Source organism: Ranitomeya variabilis, chromosome 4 (assembly GCF_051348905.1).
Source record: "Ranitomeya variabilis isolate aRanVar5 chromosome 4, aRanVar5.hap1, whole genome shotgun sequence".
NCBI classification, from domain to species: Eukaryota; Metazoa; Chordata; class Amphibia; order Anura; family Dendrobatidae; genus Ranitomeya; species Ranitomeya variabilis.
In genome coordinates, this window is record NC_135235.1 from 718,882,878 (window position 1) to 718,899,982 (window position 17,105).

General features: G+C 42.6%; 3 protein-coding genes across 3 annotated transcripts in view; 1 reads left to right on the forward strand and 2 right to left on the reverse strand.

Moving 5' to 3' along the window:
• Positions 1-17,105, forward strand: part of LOC143766587 (uncharacterized) — a 925,271-nt gene that overhangs the window by 464,279 nt on the left and 443,887 nt on the right. The gene's annotated exons all lie outside the window — the stretch shown is intronic.
• LOC143766586 (uncharacterized) overlaps positions 1-17,105 on the reverse strand; it is a 327,061-nt gene that overhangs the window by 305,161 nt on the left and 4,795 nt on the right. The gene's annotated exons all lie outside the window — the stretch shown is intronic.
• LOC143766599 (uncharacterized) overlaps positions 9,297-17,105 on the reverse strand; it is a 264,129-nt gene continuing 256,320 nt past the window's right edge. Inside the window, exon 8 of the mRNA XM_077254391.1 lies at positions 9,297-10,066. The gene's annotated coding sequence lies outside the window, so the exon portion shown is untranslated. The remainder of the gene's footprint in view (positions 10,067-17,105) is intronic.

Sequence of the window (17,105 nt, forward strand, 5' to 3'; positions counted from 1 at the left end):
GACAGTGATATCTTACTATACAGATGAGTAATAACGAGGCTGGAAATAGAGCAATAATGTCCATGACGCTATGAAAGCTTCCGACAGCGGCCAGTGGAATTATTTATGGAAAGTGTTGGGCAAAATGGGATTTGGTCATAAGCTTATAAATTGGGTCAATGTTCTCTATGGGTCACCGTCCGCTAGATTGAGAGTAAATGTTCGATTGTCAGGGCCATGTGAGTTGGGCAGGGGTACACGACAGGGGCGCCCGCTCTCATCTCTCCTATTTGCATTAGCAATGAGCTGCTGGCATGTAAACTGAGAGATTCCAAGGACTTCATCGGTTTTATGTGTAATAAGTTAATAACATCATAGAGGAGTCTGTGTGCCGATGACGCTACTGTATGTGGGCGATATAAAGTCATCTGTGGCCAATAATGACAGATCTAGAGGAGTTTGATCCAAGATCAGACAAACATCAATTCGGGTAAGTCATCTATATTCCCACTGACCCTCTCCCACATATGGAAACAATTACACCAGCTCGGACACAAGTGGTGGAACAGATTAAATATCTCAGTGTGGTGGTCGGGTCTAATATTACAGACTATATAGCATTAAACATTAACCCTTTACTAGAGAGATTTAATTCAAAATAACTGTGTGGTGTAAATTTCCTCTGTCTGTAATAGGTCGGGGGAATCTCATTAACCCCTTTACCCCCAAGGGTGTTTTGCACGTTAATGACCGGGCCAATTTTTACAATTCTGACCACTGTCCCTTTATGAGGTTATAACTCTGGAACGCTTCAACAGATCCTGATGATTCTGACACTGTTTTCTCGTGACATATTGTACTTCATGCTAATGGTAACATTTCTTTGATATTACCTGGGTTTACTTGTGAAAAAAACAGAAATTTGGTGAAAATTTTGAAAATTTCGCAATTTTCCAACTTCGAATTTTTATGCCCTTAAATCACAGAGACAGGTCACACAAAATACTTAATAAGTAACATTTCCCACATGTCTAGTTTACATTAGCTCAATTTTGGAACCAAAATTTTTTTTTTTAGGGAGTTATAAGGGTTAAAGTTGACCAGCAATTTCTCATTTTTCCAACACCATTTTTTTTCAGGGACCACATCACATTTTAAGTCACTTTGAGGGGTCCACATGATAGAAAATACCCAAGTGTGACACCATTCTAAAAACTGCACATCTCAAGGTACTCAAAACCACATTCAAGAAGTTTATTAACCCTTCAGGTGTTTCACAGGAATTTTTGGAATGTTTAAAAAAAATGAACATTCAACTTTTAGTCACAAAAACTTACTTCAGCTCCAATTTGTTTTATTTTACCAAGGGTAACAGGAGAAATTGGACCTCAAAAGTTGTTATCCAATTTGTCCTGAGTACACTGATTCCCTTTGTGTGTGGGTAAACCACTGTTTGGGTGCATGGCAGAGCTCGGAAGGGAAGGAGCACCATTTGACTTTTCAATGCAAAATTTACTGGAATTGAGATGGGACGCCATGTCGCATTTGGAAAGCCCCTGATATGCCTAAACATTGAAACCCCCCACAATTGACACCATTTTGGAAAGTAGACTTCCTAAGGAAGTTATCTAGATGTGTTGTGAGAATTTTGAACCCCCAAGTGTTTCACTCCAGTAAATAACACACAGCCGTGAAAATAAAAATTCTTTTTTTTCCACAAAATTTTTTTTTTAACCCCCAGTTTTGTATTTTCCCAAGAGTAACAGGAGAAATTGGACCCCAAAAGTTGTTGTCCAATTTGTCCTGAGTACGCTGATACCCCATATGTTGGGCTAAACCCCTGTTTGGGCGCACGGGAGAGCTCGGAAGGGAAGGAGCACTGTTTTACTTTTTCAACGCAGAATTGGCTGGAATTGAGATCGGACACCATGTCGCGTTTGGAGAGCCCCTGATGTGCCTAAACAGTGGAAACCCCCCAATTCTAACTGAAACCCAAACCCAAACTCACCCCTAACCCTAATGCCAGCCCTAATCCCAACCGTAAATGTAATCCAAACCCTAACTTTAGCCCCAACCCTAACTTTAGCCCTAACCCTAATTTTAGCCCCAACCCTAACCCTAACCCTAATGGGAAATGGAAATAAATATTTTTTTTACATTTTATTATTTTTCCCTAACTAAGGGGGTGATGAAGGGGGGTTTGATTTACTTTTATAGCGTTTTATGGCGGATTTTTATGATTGCCAGCCGTCACACACTAAAAGACGCTTTTTATTGCAAAAAATTTGTTTTTGCGTCTCCACATTTTGAGAGCTATAATTTTTCCATATTTTGGTTCACAGAGTCATGTGAGGTCTTGTTTTTTGCAGGACGAGTTGACGTTTTTATTGGTACCATTTTCAGGCACGTGACTTTTTTGATCTCTTTTTATTCCGATTTTTGTGAGATAGAATGAACAAAAACCAGCTATTCACGAATTTCTTTTGTGGGGGCGCTTATACCGTTCCACGTTTGGTAAAATTGATAAAGTAGTTTTATTCTTCGGGTCAGTACGATTACAGCAATACCTCATTTATATCATTTTTTTAGGTTTTGGCGCTTTTATACGATAAAAACTATTTTATATAAAAAATAATTATTTTTGCATCGCTTTATTCTGAGGACCATAACTTTTTTATTTTTTCGTTGATGAAGCTGTTTTTTGTGGGACAAGATGACGTTTTCAGCGGTACCATGGTTATTTATATCCGTCTTTTTGATCGCGTGTTATTCCACTTTTTGTTTGGCGGTATGATAATAAAGCGTCGTTTTTTGCCTTTTTTTTTTAACAGTGTTCACTGAAGGGGTTAACTAGTGGGACAGTTTTATAGGTCGGGTCGTTACAGACGCGGCGATACTAAATATGTTTACTTTTATTGTTTTTTTTATTTAGATAAAGAAAAGTATTTATTGGAACAAAATTTTTTTCTTCTTTATTTAGGAATTTTTTTTTTTATTTTTTTTTTACATATGTAAAATTTTTTTATTTTTACTTTTTTACATTGCCTCAGGGGGGATATCACAGTAAAGTGACAGATCGCTGATCTGACACTTTGCAGTGCACTGTGTCAGATCAGCGATCTGACAGGCAGTGCAGGGAGGCTTCATGGCGCCTGCTCTGAGCAGGCGCTTGGAAGCCACCTCCTTCAGGACCCGGAAGGCCCCCCGCGGCCATTTTGGATCTGGGCCTGCAGGGAGGAGGAGGTAGGAGACCCTCGGAGAAATGCGATCACATCGAGTTGCTCCGAGGGTCTCAGGGAAGCACGCAAGGAGACCCCTTCCTACGCGATGCTTCCCTGTGCTGCCGGAATGCTGCGATCATCTTTGATCGTAGTGTGCCGGGGGTTAATGTGCCAGGAGCGGTCCATGACCACTCCATAGTGCCGGATGTCAGCTGCGATAGTCAGCTGACACCCGGCCCCGATCGGCCATGCTCCCCCCGTGAGCGCGGCTGATCGGTGATGACGTACTATCCCATAGGTGGTCATATGGGCCCATACCACCTCGACGGGATAGTACGTCATATGTCAGAAAGGCAGACGCTGGTATAGTTCAATGTGGTGGCAGCGGGGGAGTCAGCGCTGGTGTCAGGCGGGCCCCCTTGCCTCACAGGGGCCCCATAGCAGCTGCGTGATGTGCTGCTAGCTGAGGGCCCCTCGAGGAGCGGGCGCCCTAGGCAGCTGCCTGCCCCTAACGTCAGCCCTGCCTGCAGGGGCCCCCTGGAGTCTCAGTGTATCGTATCGTGAATGAGCCCCCCATCTCGTCAGGGCCCCGGCACTTGCCCGGGAGCACTGGGTCCTGACGCCAGCCCTGGAGGTGGGCACTAAGTACACAGAGACCGACCTTAGCAATGATTTACAAGGTGTGGGACAGGGAAAGAGACTGTTGGGGATTAGGGAATACTCTAATTTTACCCCATTATGGCAAAATCAGCGACTGTTGGAGTTTGGCAAGTTGGCTGGTTTCAGAGGTTGGGAATAAAGGGGAATTCAGACTTTAGATAATTTAGTAGGAAATCAAACACTTAAAAGCTTTAACAAACTACAAGAGTTTGAATTGGCCTCACAACCTCTTCTATCAATACCTACAACTTAGGCATACATATCTGACTCAACTTAGTGCTGAAACACCGGATATATACGAAAAAATTATTTACTAGACTCAATAGCGGAGGCAAAATACAAGATCTGTTTCATTTCAAACATATATCAGCAACTCTTACAGTCTCACATGGGCGACCATCCCCTGACAGCAAATGTGGGTCCGATTACTGAAGAACAGTGGAAAGAGGTGTAACTCACTCCTAGACTGTCCCCATGTGAATCTCAGAGGCTCTTCCAGGTATACCTTTACATAGTATATAGAACGCCGAGCTTTCTTTTTAGAATTTGGGTACATCCAAATGTAGATTTCCAAGATGTGGAACTGTAGATGCACATTTGTTACACATGTTCTGGAGTGCGGGAGATTGGGCTCCTACTGGACAAATACAATATCTACAATAAAAAGTCTATTTGGTGTGCAAATCCAAGCAGATCCCAAAATATGCATGTTGGGATATTTGGGAGAATTGATTTTGAATCCCCAATGGCTATAGGTCTTTTGCAAACATTGTATGAAGCTTGCAAACTTATTGCAAAACATCGCCCAACTACCGACCGTTAAAGAGTTAATAGATAAGCTAAACAATATTATTTGGTTGGATAAAGGGGTATATAGAAAGAGATAAACAATCAAGAAATTTGACAACATCTGGGGACCCAGGTTGAATGTTCCAGGCCTGCCATCTGGAGTACTCCTGAGGGATAGCATATGGCAATTTCTGACTTCAGGAACACTCGTGGTATGATCATTCCAGGTTAAATGATATAACTAAGGCCAGTACATATAGTACATATGGATACACCTAAATAAAATGGGAATGGTTGGTGATATCAACCTCCTGTTTGTGGCACATTAGTACAACCCCTGGCAAAAATTATGGAATCACCGGCCTTGGAGGATGTTCATTCAGTTGTTTAATTTTGTAGAAAAAAAGCAGATCACAGACATGGCACAAAACTAAAGTCATTTCAAATAGCAACTTTCTGGCTTTAAGAAACACTAAAAGAAATCAAGAACAAAAAATGTGTTAGTCAGTAATGGTTACTTTTTTAACCAAGCATAGGGGAAAAATTGTGGAATCACTCAATTCTGAGGAAAAAAACTTATGGAATCAGCCTGCAAATTTTCATACCCAAAAATAACACCTGCATCTAAAAAGGAGTGATCAAACCTTGGAGAGCTGTTGCACCAAGTGGACTGACATGAATCATGGCTCCAACACGAGAGACGTCAATTGAAACAAAGGAGAGGATTATCAAACTCTTAAAAGAGGGTAAATCATCACGCAATGTTGGAAAAGATGGCTGTTTACAGTCAGCTGTGTCTAAAATCTGGACCAAATACAAACAACATGGGAAGGTTGTTGTCACGCTCGCGCCCAGACTGGTTGGTGCGGGCCCCACTGGACCACAGACCAAACTTCCCTGGAAGGGGCGTAACTAAGTAGCTTCCTAGGTGTTCGCTGGAGCCTCTGATGGTGAGGTCAGACTTGTGCAATAGGAAGCTACCAGGTACCACTCCAGGGTGGTGTCTGGCTGTGGCTGCTGATCCCACCGGAGAACGGAATATAGATAGGCAAGTGGGCACGGCTGGCACTCTGGCGGGCACGGCTGGGACTCAGGCAGGCAGATGGGTACAACAGAGACACTGGCAGGCAGGCGGACACGGCTGGCTCTCTGGTAGGCAGGCAGGTACGGCTGGCTCTCTGGAAGGACGGGCGGACAAGACTGGTACACTGGAAGATCCGGTAGGGACCGGGATGCAGGCAGGTATGTGAAACAGGTAGGAAACTGTTCAGACAGAGCAAAAGCACAGGAGCTAGAGCCAAGAACAGAAACGCAGGAGGCGGAGCCAAGAACAGAAACGCAGGAGGCGGAGCCAAGAGCAGAAACGCAGGAGACTGAGCCAAGATCTGCAGGCGGAGCCAAGTGCAGAAATGCAGGAGGCGGAGCCAAGAGCTAGAGGCAGAGCCAAGTGCAGAGATGCAGGAGGCGGAGCCAAGTGCAGAAATGCAGGAGGTGGAGCCAAGAGTTGGAGGCGGAGCCAGGTGCAGAGACGCAGGAGGCGGAGCCAAGTGCAGAAACGCAGGGAACGGAGCCAAGTGCAGAAATGCAGGAGGCGGAGCCAAGAGCGGGAGAAGTAGAACCGCAAGGAGCGGAGCCAGGTAGAACCACAAGAAGCAGAGCCACAGAGCAAGAGCTGAGCGGAGCCGCAGAGCAGGGCCACAGAGTGCAGTGCAAAGTCAGAGTACAAAGCAAAGTGCAGAGCAAAGCTTAAAGAGAGCAGAGCCACAGAGTGCAGAGCTGAGAGCAGAGCGAAGTCAGAGGACACAGCAAAGTGCAGAGCAAAGCTACAGAGAGCAGAGCTGAAAGCAAAGCCACAGAGTGCAGAGCTGAGAGCAGAGCAAAGTCAGAGTGCAGAGCAAGACACAGAGTGCAGAGCCCAGAGCAAAACCAAGGTTGCAGAAAGCGGAGCCGAAAGCAGAGCAAAGCAAGACACAGAGTACGCACAGCAGGGAAAGGAAACCAAGGCAGGGATATAAACAGACACAGGAACGGGACTAGGCTAAGACAAAGTCAGGAACCGGACAAGACACAAAGACATGGACACAAGCCAGGGTACGACGCCCCTCTGGGTGGCAGACATAGGCCAGGGTACAAAGCCCCGCTGGGTGGCTACACAAGGACATAGACCAGGGTACAATGCCCCTTTGGGTGGCAGACATGAGAGTAAGCGAGACAGGGCCTGGCACCTCAGCAGCTAGGAACTGACTGAGGGAGTAAGTTGCACAGGCCACCACCAATGGGTGGGGATGTCTTAAATACAGGAAGCCTCAAGGCGATTGGCCAGGGACACCTTAGCAAGATGCACACAGTCTCTATAAGAAACAGGAGTTGCCGGCGCTGCCCCCCTATGCACACAGACAGAGCATGCACAGAGCAAACAGCAGACATGAGGCACACAGCATGGAGCTGGCAGCAGAGAGAAGTCACAACAAGGCCCAGAGAAGTGAGTTTGAGTGTAATGGAGGTGGGGGATGGGAGACCATGCAGTGATGCCAGCAGAGTTGTTACAGTTGTTAGAGGCAAACATACTGGTAGACCAAGGAAGACATCAAAGCGTCAAGGCCAGAAACTTAAAGCAATATGCCTCCAAAACAGGAAATGCACAACAAAACAAATGAGGAATGAATGGGTGGAAACTGGAGTCATCGTCTCTGACCGAACTGTAAGAAACTGCCTAAAGGAAATGGGATTTACATACAGAAAAGCTAAACGAAAGCCATCATTAACACCTAAACAGAAAAAAAACAAGGTTACAATGGGCTAAGGAAAAGCAATTGTGGACTGTGGATGACTGGATGAAAGTCATATTCAGTGATGAATTACGAATCTGCATTGGGCAAGGTGATCATGCTGGAACTTTTGCTTGGTGCCGTTCCAATGAGATTTATAAAGATGACTGCCTGAAGAGAACATGCAAATTTCCACAGTCATTGATGATATGGGGCTGCATGTCAGGTAAAGGCACTGGGGAGATGGCTGTCATTACATCTTCAATAAATGCACAAGTTTATGTTGATATTTTGGACACTTTTCTTATCCCATTAATTGAAAGGATGTTTGGGGATGATGAAATCACTTTTCAAGATGATAATGCATCCTGCCATAGAGCAAAAACATTCCTTGAAAAAAGACACATAAGGTCAATGGCATGGCCTGCAAATAGTCTGGATCTCAATCCAATTGAAAATCTTTGGTGAAAGTTGAAGAAAATGGTCCATGACAAGGTTCCAACCAGCAAAGCTGATCTGACAACAGCAATCAGAGAAATTTGGAGCCATATTGATGAAGAGTACTGTTTGACACCCACTAAATCCCTGTCTCAGAGACTGCAAGCTTCCAAAAAGCCAGAGGTGGTGCAACAAAATACTACTGATGTTTTGGAGTGTTTTTTAATTTGTTTGTTTTTCATGATTCCGTAATTTTTTCCTCATTACTGACTACCACATTTTTTGTGCTTGATTTCTGTTAGTGTTTCATGAAGCCAGAAAGTTGCCATTTGAAATAATTTTTGCCAGGGGTTGTATATGGGAGGGGGGAAACTTTTCAAGATGGGTGGTGACCATTTTGAAGTCAGCCATTTTAGATCCAAATTTATTTTTTAAAATGGGAAGAGGATCATGTGACACATCAAACTTATTGAGAATTCTTCAAGAAAAACAATGGTGTGTTTGGTTTTAATATAACTTTATTCTTTCATTAGTTATTTACAAGTTTATGACCACTTATAAAATGTGTTCAAAGTTCTGCCCATTGTGTTGGATTGTCAATGCAACCCTCTTCTCCCACTCTTGACACACCGATAGCAACACCGCAGAAGAAATGCTAGCACAGGCTTCCAGTATCCGTTGTTTCAGATGCTGCACATCTCGTATCACCACCACATTATGGGTGTCAGGTCCGAGCATTCTTACATGAAGTTTCCTGGAAAGTGGATTGGTCATCGTGGGCCAGTTGAATGGCCACCAAGGTCTCCTGATCTTACCCATTAGACTTTTATCTTTGGGGTCATCTGAAGTCAATATTCTATGCTGTGAAGATATGAGATGTGCAGCATCTGAAACATCGGATACTGGAAGCCTGTGCTAGAATTTCTTCTGCGGTGTTGCTATCAGTGTGTCAAGAGTGGGAGAAGAGGGTTGCATTGACAATCCAACACAATGGGCAGCACTTTGAACACATTTTATAAGTGTCATAAACTTGTAAATAACTCATGAAAGAATAAAGTTACATTAAAACCAAGCACACAATTGTTTTTTCTTGTGAAATTCTCAATACGTTTGATGTGTCACCTGACCCTCTTCCCATTGAAAAAAATAAAGTTGGATCCAAAATTGCTGACTTCAAAATGGCCGCCATGGTCACCACCCAACTTGAAAAGTTTTCCCCCACCTATATACTAATTTGCCACAAACAGGAAGTTGATATCACCAACCATTCCCATTTTATTTAGGTGTATCCATATAAATGGCCCACCCTGTACTATAGCTGAATGGCAAATATTCTAATGTATACACATCATAAAAAAACATATAAATACAGTTTTCTCTGGAGTGTTATCGGGGGAGTAGGGTTGTGTTAGTTTGACTGAAAAAAATGTAATCACTGGAAGATGACAACTTTATTGTATTTTATGTATAACAATAACATATAAATGATACCATGTAACATTAAAAATATCTTTATTCTACTGATGTCTCTAATTAAGAAAATTACACAGTAATGTTTTTACAAAGAATGATCTAATTAAAAAAAGTGCGTCGTATAGTCCAAGAAATAAGGTAAGTTCTAAAGTAATTTCACTTTCTCATTCAATTATACGACTGTCTGTTATATATGTTTGTACAATTTGTCAATAACGAATATAGTTTCTCCGCATCCGAGTTATTTTTGATGGTCAACAAAGTACGATTTTCCAGTAATTCATTTTTCACACTCTAGGTATGATAATGACTTCTCCTCTGTGTGGGATTTTGACTTCTTATTCCTCATGTTTGGTCCTGTTAACATAAAAACACTTCTATAAACCTCCCATACTGGTGCAGCTCCAGCGGTATTAGCAATTGTGTTTTGGGGACTCATATAAGTTTGTTATGCAATGTGAGCCCTGTGTCCAATTAACACTGGCTTCATTGTTCTCACCTTCAGACAAATCGAACAATAAGATGTCAAAGAGAAGTAGCAGCCCTAGCTTCCTGTTGATGTTCAATACATCCGAATGTGGAAACAGTGAAGCAGGGACTGATTGGGCGCAAGGCTCGTGTGATGCAACAACCTCATATGAGCTCCAAGAAAGCGAGTGCAGGTACCACTGGAAGAGCACCGGCATGGAAGGTGAATATGATTTTTTTTATTTTAACGAGGCCAAACATGATCACAACCTCTTTAAGAAACTACAATTTCTCTTTAACCCCTTCACCCCCAAGGGTGGTTTGCACGTTAATGACCGGGCCAATTTTTACAATTCTGACCACTGTCCCTTTATGAGGCTATAACTCTGGAACGCTTTGACGGATCTTGGCGATTCTGACATTGTTTTCTTGTGACATATTGTACTTCATGTTAAAGGTAAAATTTATTCGATATAACTTGCGTTTATTTGTGAAAAAAATGGAAATTTGGCGAAAATTTTGAAAATTTTGCAATTTTCCAACTTTGAATTTTTGTGCCCTTAAATCACAGACATATGTCACGCAAAATACTTAATAAGTAACATTTCCCACATGTCTACTTTACATCAGTACAATTTTGGAACCAAAATTTTTTTTTGTGACGGAGTTATAAGGGTTAAAAGTTGACCAGCAATTTCTCATTTTTACAACACCATTTTTTTTTAGGGACCACATCTCATTTGAAGTCATTTTGAGGGGTCTATATGATAGAAAATACTCAAGTGTGACACCATTCTAAAAACTGCACCCCTCAAGGTGCTCAAAACCACATTCAAGAAGTTTATTAACCCTTCAGGTGTTTCACAGGAATTTTTGGAATGTTTAAATAAAAATGAACATTTAACTTTTTTTCACACAAAATTTATTTCAGCTCCAATTTGTTTTATTTTACCAAGGGTAACAGGAGAAAATGGACCCCCAAAGTTGTTGTACAATTTGTCCTGAGTACGATGATACCCCATATGTGGGTTTAAACCATTGTTTAGGCGCATGGCAGAGCTTGGAAGGGAAGGAGCGCCATTTGACTTTTCAATGCAAAATTGACTGGAATTGAGATGGGACGCCATGTTGCGTTTGGAGAGCCCCTGATGTGCCTAAACATTGAAACTCCCTACAAGTGACACCATTTTGGAAAGTAGACCCCCTAAGGAACTTATCTAGATGTGTGGTGAGCACTTTGACCCACCAAGTGCTTCACAGAAGTTTATAATGCAGAGCCGTAAAAATAAAAAATCATATTTTTTCACAAAAATGATCTTTTCGCCCCCAATTTTTTATTTTCCCAAGGGTAAGAGAAGAAATTGGACCCCAAAAAATGTTGTGCAATTTGTCCTGAGTACGCTGATACCCCATATGTGGGTGTAAACCATTGTTTGGGCGCATGGCAGAGCTTGGAAGGGAAGGAGCGCCATTTGACTTTTCAATGCAAAATTGACTGGAATTGAGATGGGACGCCATGTTGCGTTTGGAGAGCCCCTGATGTGCCTAAACATTGAAACTCCCTACAAGTGACACCATTTTGGAAAGTAGACCCCCCTAAGGAACTTATCTAGATGTGTGGTGAGCACTTTGACCCACCAAGTGCTTCACAGAAGTTTATAATGCAGAGCCGTAAAAATAAAAAATCATATTTTTTCACAAAAATGATCTTTTTGCCCCCAATTTTTTATTTTCCCAAGGGTAAGAGAAGAAATTGGACCCCAAAAAATGTTGTGCAATTTGTCCTGAGTACGCTGATACCCCATATGTGGGTGTAAACCATTGTTTGGGCGCATGGCAGAGCTTGGAAGGGAAGGAGCACCATTTGACTTTTCAATGCAAAATTGACTGGAATTGAGATGGGACGCCATGTTGCGTTTGGAGAGCCCCTGATGTGCCTAAACATTGAAACTCCCTACAAGTGACACCATTTTGGAAAGTAGACCCCCTAAGGAACTTATCTAGATGTGTGGTGAGCACTTTGACCCACCAAGTGCTTCACAGAAGTTTACAATGCAGAGCCGTAAAAATAAAAAATCATATTTTTTCACAAAAATGATCTTTTTGCCCCCAATTTTTTATTTTCCCAAGGGTAAGAGAAGAAATTGGACCCCAAAAAATGTTGTGCAATTTGTCCTGAGTACGCTGATACCCCATATGTGGGTGTAAACCATTGTTTGGGCGCATGGCAGAGCTTGGAAGGGAAGGAGCGCCATTTGACTTTTCAATGCAAAATTGACTGGAATTGAGATGGGACGCCATGTTGCGTTTGGAGAGCCCCTGATGTGCCTAAACATTGAAACTCCCTACAAGTGACACCATTTTGGAAAGTAGACCCCCTAAGGAACTTATCTAGATGTGTTTTGAGAGCTTTGAACCCCCAAGTGTTTCACTACAGATTATAACGCAGAGCCGTGAAAATAATTTTTTTTTTTTTTTCTCAAAAATGATTTTTTAGCCCCCAGCTTTGTATTTTTACAAGGGTAACAGAATAAATTGGACCCCAAAATTTGTTTTCCAATTTGTCCTGAGTACGCTGATACCCCATATGTGGGGGGGAACCACTGTTTGGGCGCATGACAGAGCTCGGAAGGGAAGGAGCGCCATTTGGAATGCAGACTTAAATGGATTGGTCAGCAGCCGTCACGTTGCATTTGCAGAGCCCCTGATGTACCCAAACAGTACAAACCCCCCACAAGTGACCCCATATTGGAAACTAGACCTCCCAAGGAACTTATCTAGATGTGTTGTGAGAACTTTGAACCCCCAAGTGTTTCACTACAGTTTATAATGCAGAGCCGTGAAAATAAAACATCTTTTTTTTCCCACAAAAATGATTTTTAGCCCCCCAAATTTTTATTTTCCTAAGCATAACAAGAGAACTTGGACCCCAGAAGTTGTTGTTCAATTTGTCCCGAGTACGCTGATAACACATATGTTGGGGTAAACCCCTTTTTGGGCGCACGGGAGAGCTCGGAAGGGAAGGAGCACTGTTTTACTTTTTCAACGCAGAATTGGCTGGAATTGAGATTGGACGCCATGTCGCGCTTGGAGAGCCCCTGATGTGCCTGGACAGTGGAAACCCCCCAATTCTACCTGAAACCCTAACCCAAACACACCCCTAACCCTAATCCCAACGGTAACCCTAACCACACCCCTAGCCCTGACACACCCATAATTCTAATCCCAACCCTAATCCAAACGTAAATGTAATCCAAACCCTAACCCTAACTTTAGCCCCAACCCTACCTTTAGCCCCAACCCTAACTTTACCTCCAACCCTAGCCCTAACCCTACCCCTAACCCTAACCCTAAACGTGACTGAAATACGTGGCACTGAAATACGTGGCACTGAAATACGTGGCACTGAAATACGTGGCACTGAAATACGTGATACGTGGCACTTAAATACGTGGCACTGAAACACGTGGCACTGAAATACGTGGCACTGAAATACGTGGCACTGAAATACGTGGCACTGAAATACGTGGCACTGAAATAAGTGGCACTGAAATATGTGATATGTGGCACTTAAATACGTGGCACTGAAATACGTGGCACTGAAATACGTGGCACTGAAATACGTGGCACTGAAATACGTGATACGTGGCACTGAAACACGTGGCACTGAAATACGTGGCACTGAAATACGTGGCACTGAAATACGTGGCACTGAAATACGTGGCACTTAAATAAGTGGCACTGAAATATGTGATATGTGGCACTTAAATACGTGGCACTGAAATACGTGGCACTGAAATACGTGGCACTGAAATACGTGGCACTGAAATATGTGATACGTGGCACTTAAATACGTGGCACTGAAACACGTGGCACTGAAATACGTGATACGTGGCACTGAAATACGTGGCACTGAAATACGTGCAACTGAAATACGTGCAACTGAAATACGTGGTACTAAAATATGTGGCACTGAAATACGTGATACGTGGCACTGAAATACGTGGCACTGAAACACGTGGCACTGAAATACGTGATACGTGGCACTGAAATACATGGCACTGAAATACGTGGCACTGAAATACGTGGCACTGAAATACGTGGCACTGAAATACGTGGCACTGAAATACGTGGCACTGAAATACGTGGCACTATGACTGTCAGAAAATGTTCATTAAACGGTTAGGGGTGAGGTTAGGGGTAGAGTTAGGGTTAGGGTTTGGATCCCTTTATCACCTTGATGGTGGTGGGTGGCTTTTCAGTGTGTTTTCTGTTTTTTTCGATAAAAATGCATGCGTTTTTAACGCAAACAAACGCATGTGCTTAAAAACGCAAGAAAATACTGCAGGTTGTATTTCTGAAAATGAACGCATGCAGAAAAAAACCGCATGCGTTTGAAAACGCGACCAAACGCGTACAAAAAAACCGCATGCGTTTTCAATGTTAAATATAGGGAAAAAACGCATGCGTTTTTTTGTGCAAAAAACGCTGCAGACAAAAACGCAAGTGTGAAACCAGCGACGCTTTTTATAGCAAAAAAGTTTTTGCGTCTCCACATTTTGAGACCTATAATTTTTCCACATTTGCTCCACAGAGTCATGTGAGGTCTTGTTTTTTGCGGGACGAGTTGACGTTTTTATTGGTAACATTTTCGGACACGTGACCGTTTTTGATCGCTTTTTATTCCGATTTTTGTGAGGCAGAATGACCAAAAACCTGCTATTCATGAATTTCTTTTGGGAGAGGCGTTTATTCCGTTCCGCGTTTGGTAAAATTGATAAAGCAGTTTTATTCGTCGGGTCAGTACGATTACAGCGATACCTCATTTATATCATTTTTTTATGTTTTGGCGCTTTTATACGATAAAAACTATTTTATAGAAAAAATAATTATTTTGGTATCGCTTTATTCTCAGGACTATAACTTTTTTATTTTTTTGCTGATGATGCTGTATGGCGGCTTGTTTTTTGCGGGACAAGATGACGTTTTCAGCGGTACCATGCATATTTATATCAGTCTTTTTGATCGCGTGTTATTCCACTTTTTGTTCGGCGGTATGGTAATAAAGCGTTGTTTTTTGCCTCGTTTTTTTTTTTTTTTTCTTACGGTGTTTACTGAAGGGGTTAACTAGTGTGGCAGTTTTATAGGTTGGGTCGTTACGGACGTGGCGATACTAAATATGTGTACTTTTATTGTTGTTTTTTTTTAATTTAGATAAAGAAATGTATTTATGGGAATAATATATATTTTTTTTTTTCATTATTTTGGAATATTTTTTTTAATTTTTTTTTACACATTTAGAAATTTTTTTTTTTTACTTTTTTACTTTGCCCCAGGGGGGACAATACAGATCGGTGATCTGTCAGTTTGCATAGCACTCTGACAGATCACCGATCTGAGGAAAGTGCAGGCTGCTTCACAGTGCCTGCTCTGAGCAGGCGTCTGTGAAGCCACCTCCCTCCCTGCAGGACCCGGATCCGCGGCCATCTTGGATCCGGGTCTGGAGCAGGCAGGGAGGGAGGTAAGACCCTCGCAGCAACGCGATCACATCGCGTTGCTGCGGGGGGCTCAGGGAAGCCCGCAGGGAGCCCTCTCCCTGCGCGATGCTTCCCTGCATCGCCGGCACATCGCGATCATGTTTGATCGCGGTGTGCCGGGGGTTAATGTGCCGGGGGCGGTCCGTGACCGCTCCTGGCACATAGTGCCGGATGTCAGCTGCGATATGCAGCCGACACCCGGCCGCGATCGGCCGCGCTCCCCCCGTGAGCGCGGCCGATCGGCTATGACGTACTATCCCGTCGGCGGTCATACGGGCCCACCCCACCTCGACGGGATAGTACGTCAAATGTCGGGAAGGGGTTAAATCATTTCCCACATTCTGAACATGAATAATGCTTCTCCCCTGTGTGGGTTCTCTGGTGCTTAACACAATCTGATTTCTGCTTAAAATAATTCCCACATTCTGAACATGAAAATGGCTTCACTCCTGTGTGAATTCTCTGGTGCTTAACCAAAACTGATTTACGATTAAAACATTTCCCACATTCTGAACATGAAAAAGGCTTCTCCCCTGTGTGAATTCTCTGGTGCTTAACCAAATCTGATTTATGATTAAAACATTTCCCACATTCTAAACAAGAAAAAGGCTTCTCCCCTGTGTGAATTCTCTGGTGTATAACAAGACTGCATTTCTGGTTAAAACATTTCCCACATTCTGAACATGAAAAAGGCTTCTCCCCTGTGTGAATTCTCTGGTGCGTAACCAAATCTGATTTATGATTAATACATTTCCCACATTCTAAACAACAAAAAGGCTTCTCCCCTGTGTGAATTCTCTGGTGTATAACAAGACTGCATTTCTGGTTAAAACATTTCCCACATTCTGAACATGAAAAAGGCTTCTCCCCTGTGTGAATTCTCTGGTGCTTAACCAAATCTGATTTATGGTTAAAACATTTCACACATTCTGAACATGAAAAAGGCTTCTCCCCTGTGTGAATGTTCTGGTGCTTAACCAACTCTGATTCATAATTAAAACATTTACCACATTCTAAACAAGAAAAAGGCTTCTCCCCTGTGTGAATCCTCTGGTGTATAGCAAGACTGCATTTCTGGGTAAAACATTTCCTACATTCTGAACATGAAAAAGGCTTCTCTCCTGTGTGAATTCTCTGGTGCTTAACCAAATCTGATTTCTGGGTAAAACATATCCCACATTCTGAACATGAAAAAGGCTTCTCCCCTGTGTGAATTCTCTGGTGCCTAACCAAATCTGATTTCTGCTTAAAACATTTCCCACATTCTAAACAGGAAAAAGGCTTCTCCCCTGTGTGAATCCTCTGGTGTATAGCAAGACTGCATTTCTGGGTAAAACATTTCCTACATTCTGAACATGAAAAAGGCTTCTCTCCTGTGTGAATTCTCTGGTGCTTAACCAAATCTGATTTCTGGGTAAAACATATCCCACATTCTGAACATGGAAAAGGCTTCTCTCCTGTGTGAGTTCTCTGGTGTATAACAAAATCTGATTTCTGGTTAAAGCATTTCCCACACTTGGCACAAGAAAAACTGTTTACTCTGTGACTTTTTGGATGTTTAAGAAAACACTTTTCAAGGGGAAAACTATTTCCATATTCTGAACTTGAAAATGGCTTCTTTGCTTTAGGAGCAGTTAGTTTTTTAATGCTTATTTTGCGACTTTGATTTTTCTTAGTAGTCGCTAATGAATCAGAAGCTGGGTCCTGTTTGGAAGGATCAGATGACAGATCTTTGCTGTGAAGAGATGATGGTATATCTGGAGTAATAGCAT